This window comes from Sinohyriopsis cumingii, chromosome 9 (assembly GCF_028554795.1).
Source record: "Sinohyriopsis cumingii isolate HCF-2022 chromosome 9, ASM2855479v2, whole genome shotgun sequence".
Classification (NCBI taxonomy): Eukaryota; Metazoa; Mollusca; class Bivalvia; order Unionida; family Unionidae; genus Sinohyriopsis; species Sinohyriopsis cumingii.
The window spans coordinates 69,009,847-69,020,140 of NC_142969.1; positions in this window are offsets into that span (position 1 = coordinate 69,009,847).

Genomic DNA, 10,294 nt, shown 5'->3' on the forward strand with positions numbered 1-10,294 from the left:
GTGGAAGAGGTCTATGGAATGTTTCAACTGTACTGTGTGGGAAGACGTCATACCTATCATACCCTATTCACAAGTGAAACAAGGAGGAAAATGTCACAAACGTTCTAAAGACAAAATGAAAAGAATAAATACTTTTTGTTATTTCATTATTTCAAGAAAGCAATACACAATTTGAAATACCAATTGTCTTGGTGAAGAAAATCGTGATTACAAAGACTTGAACATATATTGAAAATAACGTACATGTATACAAATTACATATTTTACAGATATAATAAAATATTTTAAATTCATATAGATATTGTCCTGTATCTGCAAATGGACGGAAGGAAAGAAAGAAGGAAGGAATGATAAAATCTGTCAGTCAATCAGAAGATGGATACATACGGACTTTGATAGATACAACTGAAAGTATGGTGTCCCATTTGCCATAGACATCACCAAAATTTGTCTGCATTTCACAGTTAGTAAAAATATAAAGCAAAATGCAATCAGAAAATGAAAAATAAATATTTTGATTAGTTGTGGGAAATAAAACAATGTATAGACAATGTATACGTCTAGAAATATGAATACTTTATTTATGACTGTGAAACTATACGTATGTCGGTACATGCGCTTTAATTACAAAGGTAATACAAATTTATTTATGAATACTAATTCCTTTGTAAATAAAAGTAAAAAGTAAATTAAAAAGGATTTCAGCGCACTGAGACCATTTTGAAGTAAATTTCGTACCAGGCAAGAAGAACCTTATCTCACGCAAATATTATCTTCGTTTGTAAATGACTTATCTCACGTAATATCCTCTTGGTGTGTAAATAACTTATCTCACGTAATAGTCTCTTCGTTTGTAAATGACTTTGTAGGAATTTTGTATTACGCTTGTTGTGACCCAAAAGATAATGCTGAAGTGTCACCTTTTCTTCCGACAAAAAAATATTGATGCTTCAAACTTTGTGAAATACTTGTTGTTGTTATAAGCTGGTGATAGCAATATTTTCAAGTTACTACAGAAATGCCAGTCGCTTTGAATTCATTTGTATTATTTAGCCTGAAAATTGTAGGTCGAGCCAGTAACAACAAAAATAATCGTAGGAGAATTCTAGGGGAAATTCAATGATTCTTTGACAAATATCCACTCTTTTAATTATATAATAATCAATTTCCATGATACCTCACAATGTTAAGTCACACAAAGAAAAACGTTACATGTCTGAAAAGAAAGCGAATAAGAATAAAACAATGCAATATACAACGGTACTACTGTAGGGCCTTCAACATGAGGGCCATTTCATAATTAATAAAATATTAATTAATGTTATTTTCTCTCCCTTAAACTTCTTTAGACAAGATAAGGATGAGCTCAAGCAAAATAAAAATGATGTTTACTACAGTTTGTTTGGACTAAAATGTTTAGCCATATGGTATGTTATGTCTGTGCAGCCATGCTTCCATACTATTTCATTACAACTAGTATTATTATTCAGAATTTTTGTTTCACTTACATACTGCTTTTAGCAGTTGCAAAATACAGTACATAAATTAAAAATATTTATGTATCACTTGGAAATGTGTGTTGTTTAAATTTACAATACACGCCTGTGTTCAAGATTAAAACTTTCTGAATTAATTAGCGAAACACACATATTACAACTACTAAATTCACACTAAAAACAATCCGGTCTGTCATGTTATCGACCGCTACCCTGTGGAATAACTGCATTTGATAAATAAGTATTTCAGTCTGCCTTGAAACTACTTGATTCAGCGTAACTACACAAGATCAGTTAAAATATTTCAGCGAAATCAGAGATTTGGAGGACGAACGAGAGAGAGAGAGAGAGAGAGAGAGAGAGAGAGAGAGAGAGAGAGAGAAGATTCGTATATACGTGTATTTGTATCAACTAAGCAAGCTAGAAGGAATAGACGATTTTATCAATACAAAAGCAAAGCACATTATCACTTTCAATTTTGATATCATAAATTTCATGTCATTTAATTTTTTCACAGACAAACCTAAACATGGATGACGAGTTATCGCACATAAACGTTTCCATCGTGAAATTCAGTTCCACATTAACAGCAACACAAGGATCGACGGATGTGATGGATAATAAGTTGCTACCATTTTTCCATGGCAACAGGCCCTGTTTGAAAACTTCTCCTCCAGCAGACAGCGAATTAATCCAATATCTTGGTCCTCTGGCTGACACGAATTTATTTAGTGTAATAAGAGACGTGAAGAATTGAAATTTCTCTACAGTGTTCAGGTCAATTAGTTGTCCATTCTCAGATTCGCACTTTGTTTTTGCTCCAGAACCAGTCCATATAAGTACGCTTACTCTGTAGCAGAGTTTGTTTATTGACTCATACGTATAACTGTAAGGATCCGTATCTATGGGATCCGTAGATATGGGACACGAAATGCAGCGACCTGAAGCATCTGACCAATTTCCTGATGGCAAGCACGTGGTGCTGAGCTCTCCAATGGCAACGTATTTAGGATCGCATTCATACAAGCCTTTAGTTCCAAATGCCCTGTCAAGAATGTGTATTTTCGCATTTGGGATTGTGGGTGGAGCTGGGCATTCACTCTTCGTGCAGTTTCGTTCTCCAGCAGGGTTTTGTTCACATCTTTCTAGATTTTTACAAGCTCCTCTTTCACATAACTCAAGGTCTAAGTTCCACGTTGAAACATTACTGAACACGACATCCCTGTCTTCTGTAGATTGGATGCTGTGAGTCTTTTCAAATAGAATACACAGCAAGAACCTTCGTTGATAATTTATCGCAAGACAATGCAATCGTCTGTAACATTCCTCAACGCAACTTGTTAGAGAAATATCAAAGAAAGTTCGTATTATGTCCCCGTCGTATAATTTACCCCACTCAAGTGTTCCTGCTTTAATAACGTGACGTCTGCACGTTGCGTCCATCAAATGGAAGCAAAATATAAACAACACGGAAATGACGATTCCGAATCGAAACAGACTTTCTTTTGAAACTGACATCCTATCACTCATTTTGTTTCAGAAAATGAAGTGCAACACTTTGGTTTGATCTCTGTATAATGTTCTAAAGTCCTGTGTCACCTAATGTACATTACAGATGCATGGACAGAAAACCTGTCTTCAGCATTAAGTACTGGTACTTTTCTTGATAAAAATACCTGAAATGCTTAAAGACTGCAAATGTGCATACGACCAATCCAAAAGCAAAGTATAAGACTATCCAGGTATTTGTGTTTTTAATTCTCGCCGTTACTTTTAAAGATTTATTTGTTTATTGTTATGCCATCCTAATAACATTTAGAAATTTGTCTCCAGTCCTATGACAGGCCTTGAAGTCAGAAATATCCAGTCATCCAATGAATCGTTAGCACTTGTCTGTGGTCCTATAACTGGCCATAAGATCAGACATATATTGTCGTTCAAATAACAGTTATCACTTCTCTCCAATCCTATAACAAGCTTTAAGGTCAGAAATATCCAGTCATCAAATTAGCATTTATCAGTTGTCTGTGGTCGTATAAAGATCAGAAATATCTTGTAACCTAAATAGCTCATAGCAGTTGTCTCCACAGAGTAGAAATATCTAGGTTGTCCACAAGAGATAATTGAGGAAAACTAGGAGTCTTTGAACTGCCTTAGATCCATATTCCAATCATTATAAAAATGGCACAAACGTATCCAGTCGCAAAAGCTGCGTTCTCTTCACCCAAGTTTGTTTGAATACGAATTGGGCTGACTCTCTACCAAGTGAAATTTACTGACAGTTCCACTGATTGCATCTGAGTTCCACCAGACAAACCTGGTCATTTCGAAAGTCGAAACGTTGTGTTTAGCAAAGTGGATACAGAGCTAATACTTTTGAATGCCTGTCACGCCGGATAGAGAATGGTATGGTTTGAATAATTCACCTATGTATTTGTTTTGGATTGGCTGTTTCTTTGCAGACGTCCTTGTGACAAGCTTGTAAATATTTTCTGACATGAATAAAGTATAAATGTTCATAAAGCGACTGCGTCAAATTATACACTCAAATCCGATCACAATAGATCCTAATAAAGAATGCCCGCATCAAAGGAATACATTTCATTATTTATTCAATAGTTGCGGAGAAATTTATTATTTAAGCATTGGTTTGAATTGTTTACTCTAAATTTTCCGTTTGCCGTATCGCTACAATGGATAGATATACGCGATTGCTGGTATATATATATATATATATATATATATATATATATATATATATATATATATATATATATATATATATATATATATATATATATATATATATATATATATATATATATATATATATATAGATATATATATATATATATATATATATATATATATATATATATATATATATATATATATATATATATATATATATAAAGCTTTAAAAGGTAGAATACAATCACCTACACTTTATCCTCGATTCCCCCAAAAGTGTTTTAAGATTTAGAGAAATGCTATAAATACAAACACCTTGGTTGATACTTATTTTGCTCGTTTATATATAGATAATATATAGATAATATATAGATAATATATAGATAATATATAGATAATATATAGATAATATACAGATAACAACTACTGGTGAGTGATAAACGTTTTTCATATTATGTTCCCTTTTGTTTCAATGAAGGTAGAGATCATGAAAAGATGCACATCTCTCCCACCCCAAACCCTCACCTCCCATTCTGCTCCATCCCCACCCTCTCCCCTACCTTAGCAACAGTACTAATTCTTGTTGACAGTTTTACTGTGTAGTTCTGTACAAAAGTGAAAAAGTTCTCTGCAAAACTATTAATCTTTCAAAGGAAAAATATCGCCAATTATTATATATTATTATTATTACTATTATTATTATCATTATTATTATTTGCAGTATTTGCTCTGAGTTTTTAGGCCAGTCTCTTCTTATCTTGAGATCGATGCGCTTCTGGTGGTTTTCGATCTCAAGCTGTATTTGCTGTGCTGAGGAGAGCGGATTTCCGCAGTAGTGGACTTCATTGATATTATTATTATTATTATTATTATTATTAGTAGTAGTAGTAGTAGTAGTAGTATTTTGTCATTGTGGCGCGGTTGCACAAATCCACGCTGACTTGAATAGCTCCTCTCCACCCCACACAAAATGACTAAATTCCAAAAAAGAATAACTACTTCATATAACATAATGCCCTAGCCATATTATTATTATTATTAGTAAATTAGTCGACATTTTTCATAACAAAATAAATAGGAATAGTTATTATTATTATTATTATTATTATTAAGAATAGTTATTATTATTATTATTATTATTATTATTATTATTAAATTAATCGATAATATTTGTTACAAAAGAAATAATAATAATATTTATTATTATTAATAGTAGTAGTAGTAGTAATAGTAGTAGCATTATCTTTTATTAGCTGCGGCAGACCCAATCTGTTGAAGTTTCACTAACCCTGGAATATTCCGTTATGTTAAATTCCCATATGTCGCAAAGTGTAATACGTAAAATTAAATTTCCATTGATCCCAATACCGCCCCGAACGTGTAAAATTCCAGTAGACCCCGCTTAAACCACTAACATTGGATTCAAAATGTGTCTCATATCGACCCAGTATTGCCAATTCCGGTAGTTAACAATAGTGAAATATATATTTTTAAATTCTCTTTAAGACCTAATATTCAATTCCCAAATGTAAGCATATAATCCCAAAAGTAATTTTAAATTGCCACAAATATTTATATTCACACAAATCCTTTGCCGTATGGACCAGATAACGACACCTTATACTTACATAATTAACTATATATATATATATATATATATATATATATATATATATATATATATATATATATATATATATATATATATATATATATATATATATATATATCATCCGATCATGGCGCGTTAATACGTAGACTGTAACTATTGCTTCAATAGCAGGCTAGCGATTCTATTGATCAGTAGTGAAAAAAAAACCTCATTAATTAATACTAACATAACCAAAAAACGGGAAAAAAATATAAAATATAAATAATCCCAGTTTTCTAAATGAATTAAACATGGTAATCTACACAATCCTTTCTGCTTTACCTTTTTGTCTGTCTCAGTGATAAGGGACAAAATAAGGGGTAATCTGTGGAGAGAGAGAGAGAGAGAGAGAGAGACTGTTGCAATAGCCTGATTATACGGTAAATTACTTGGCTAGGAGGAAACACACACACACACACACTGTAATCAATTTAATACCTTTTTCTTCTGGTAATAAAGTTCTGCAACTTAAAATGTCAGAAGGCAGCTCCCCTCCCCCCATAATAGACTAACAGAGAAGCACATGGATTGACCATAACAAAAATGACCTTTTGGTAATTCTTCGAAATCCCCAAACCACTTCTCTCTCTCTCTCTCTCTCTCCCCACATACCAGTTTTACCCGGCGCTCTGTCTGGATCATCGTAGCACAAAAAGGGCGAAAATCAGCGAATAAACGAGTAAGTCGTATTTTCACCTGTGTCATGCAACGATTTCTTGGCAGCTAAGAATGATGGCAAAAGATGCACTCAAACCGAAGAACAGAAAGGGGAACAAAGATGTAGGATATTTTTAAAAAAAAATATGATTGGTTGCAGTGTTAATTCAAGCATCATAATGTCATAGATTAACTGTGAGTACAATTAAATGCTTGCATTAGCTATTGTTGGTTCGCCATTTTGATTAGTTTATATTCCACACTCATTTCAATGCGCACGCAGGCCAGTGAATCAATGCGCGTTCATTGTAACCATGCTGTGTTTTTATTGCTTTACTTTCTTCATTTAACACCTCATTCAGGTTTAAATCATTAGCGTCTTACATTCATTTAATCAAAATGAACGAAATAGCACAAAAGGAAAATGTGTATTGGATATTTGTAAGGATGAGATGAAGCCGATTGAAAGACTGCGTTTCAAGAGATCTTTGGGGACATATTTCACTTTTCAAATATATCTAGAATTGTTAGGAGAAATGCATTTTTGTTATATAATCACTATAGTTAGAGCGGGGAACTTGCCAGTCAGAGATAACGAAATATACGAAAGTATTTGTTATGACGAAAGATTGTGTCATATCAGTAACGTTAATATTGAAGATGAATTCCATTTTATTACTGCTTGTCCGCACTATAGAGATTTACGAAAAAAAAAACATAACCCACTTTGTATATAAAAATCCAACATTACAAACATTTGGGACTTTTAAACAAAATGAATGTTAGTAAAATCCTGGTGGCTAATTTAGCAACGTTTATTATAAAACCCTTAAAGATTAGAGAAACCGTTTATTATCTATTCCTCCAACTCAAGACTTTAGATCAATATAACAAAATTTGCTCCATGCAGGCTTTAGGGTTGTCGTCAAATTAGTGTGTGTAAATATGGTGAAATATGTATTTATATTTCACCCAATAAAAAAAAATGCAGTAATGATTGCTTTCATGTATAACATTTCCAATAGATACGTTGTTCATTTGTTAGGCACTAAAAATCTTTTTGTACCGCATAATGTATAGATATGTATCAAGTCTTGTAATACAAATAAACACTATTCTATTCTTCTCTCTCTCTCTCTCTCTCTCTCTCTCTCTCTCTCTCTCTCTCTATATATATATATATATATATATATATATATATATATATATATATGCACACACACACGCACACTTATCCTAAAAGGTATTCTACTCTCTTTAAGAAATAGAAAATAACATACCAAGAAGAGACAAATAAGAAGGGATAAGGGAACATACATGGAGAGCAAAGAAACACCTCAGTTACTAAGGAGATATACTAAAGTCTGTATATATATGTGGCATTGACATATTGTTACAATCACACTTGATGATATTTCAAATAGCAGTACAAACATCAAATATCCAGATTTTACTATTGAGAATATCTATGAATACGAAAGCTTTGTTATTTCCTAGATTTAAGTAATACTACTCAACTGTTAAACTAAGTAATTTGTGACTATTCATTCTTCAAGCAACTTGACAAATTACTTGTGGATTACATAATTACAAATTATGGTTACATTATTTATGGAATTTGGGTATCTACACCTGTATTCCTTTGTCTTCTGGTATTTTATATATATTAAGATATATACAGCAATCAAAACAGAAAGTCATTACCATGTGTAAGTTCTACAAAATCGAAAATATAGTTGGGCAGATATACAGATAAAGTTAACGAAGAGACAAAATACTTCTATTTGTATTCCATTATTACATTATGTATTTCATTCTATATTTTGAACACATGCATACCAATTACGTTATTCAGGACTTCAGACCATTCAAGTATGTAATGAACTGCAGTGCCTTGAATTCCAAAATTGCAATCAGAATTATAAGTGTTAGTTTACAATTGAAATTATTTACTGTAAATAATTAATAAGCACAGACAATCTTAGTGGCTACAATATCATAACAAAATATAAAATTCCATTCCCAAAGAATAGAGAGACTTCATTCTGTTCAGAATCATGATCAGAAATACTTTTCATAAAGTTGAATACAATTTACTGTATATAAAATTACACGCCTTATGTTTCTTGTTTTCCATGTTTCAGTGGTTCCAGCTTTCCTATGAGTAAGCACGGTAGGACCAGCATGCTACTACACAATTTATATCTTATGTGTTCTATTCTTAATCGCTAGGACTCAGCATTAAGAGGTTAGTATTAGGACTGGTCGGCCTGGTGTCAGGATAATGTGACTGGGTGGGACATCATGCTACATGTATCTGGCATGATGACTTAATGCTAGACATCACTATAAACTGCCACGCTGCAAACATCGTAGCGATATGACTGAAAAATTGTTACGTTAAAAATCAACCACACACACACACACACACACCAATCAGCTTCTCATGATCATGACCTACCTTATTATGTGGTTTTAGTCTTCAGTGGTCAGCACCACGGGTAAAATAGTTGTATGTATAATTGAGGTTCCCCATGGGTTATATACAAGATTCAATAAAAACATAGCGCTTGATGGTTTCCATAGGGGGCTCGTACAAATAAAATTAGGAGTATCCATCCAGGAAATGAGGGCTGGGGTAGTTAGGGGTTGTCTAATCTGTAGCAATGTTAGCCCTCTTTTCACTGACGCATACTCCTCATGTTCTTTGCAAAGAGCCACTGTGATAGTTTATCTAAACTTAATTTGTAAAATAGTATGCATGTTACACATAAATTAATGTTGTCAGATACAACTCTACACAAGACATAGAGGAAAGTGCTATTCCTGTATCATAAAACCCATAAGATTATTTACCTGAACCTTCGGATATTACAATCTCTTTTATTGCGACATGTCGAGAAACATATATATCCCTCGCTTACATGTTTGTCTCTGAAATGAAAGTCAATCGACCAAAACAAAAGTCGTTAAAATGGTATGCCCGAGAGACAACCAGAGTGTTGCTTTTTTATTTCTGGAACACTGCCACATTTTTATCTTTTTGAGAGGCGATCTATTCTAATCGGGCTTACATGTCCGTTGAAGAAACTGATAAGTTCAATATCATACAAAACTAAGTTTAAAGTTTATTTCCATCTGCAGTACTCACGGGGGGGGGGGGGGTACACGTTTGCTAATTTGTTATTGAGGGTATCTATGACATTGTACCTGAAAACTGGTCTATCGCAGTTTCAATCAATTCCTCAGAGATATGAGTTTGATTGTAACATACTTTAGTTTAAATAAATATTAATAACATGGTAATGAAGTTAGTGGATGAAATACGAAAAGGTCATCTGAGTACACTGTACTCAATGTTTTCATGCGAATTTGATCACGTGTCAGGCTAATAATGTCCACACCGATTTGGGTTCTCTTAGTTTATCGTGAACTTTATTTCTGATGAATCAGAAGTCCTGTTTTTGATGTATACTGAGTGTCGATTATACGTGGCAGGTAGCTCTCCGAGTGTACGATTTCTGGACAGGCACGACTGTGCCGTTCTAATTCAAAATATATGCTGGATAAATCGTAACACGTGCAGGAACATTTTGCATGGAAGCGAGGAAACAAAGCCACTGATCCATGTGCCACAGAAAAAGAGCTGTATGTTGAGATGGGGCTTAAACCATGCACCGAACCCCCATCCCCCAATTTAGACGGGCGCTCTATCACATGCATCAGCTTTGACAATGCACTCGATCAGTTTCTGAGACACTTGTCCCTACTTTCAAAAACGATCCACCTCCCCTTCGTG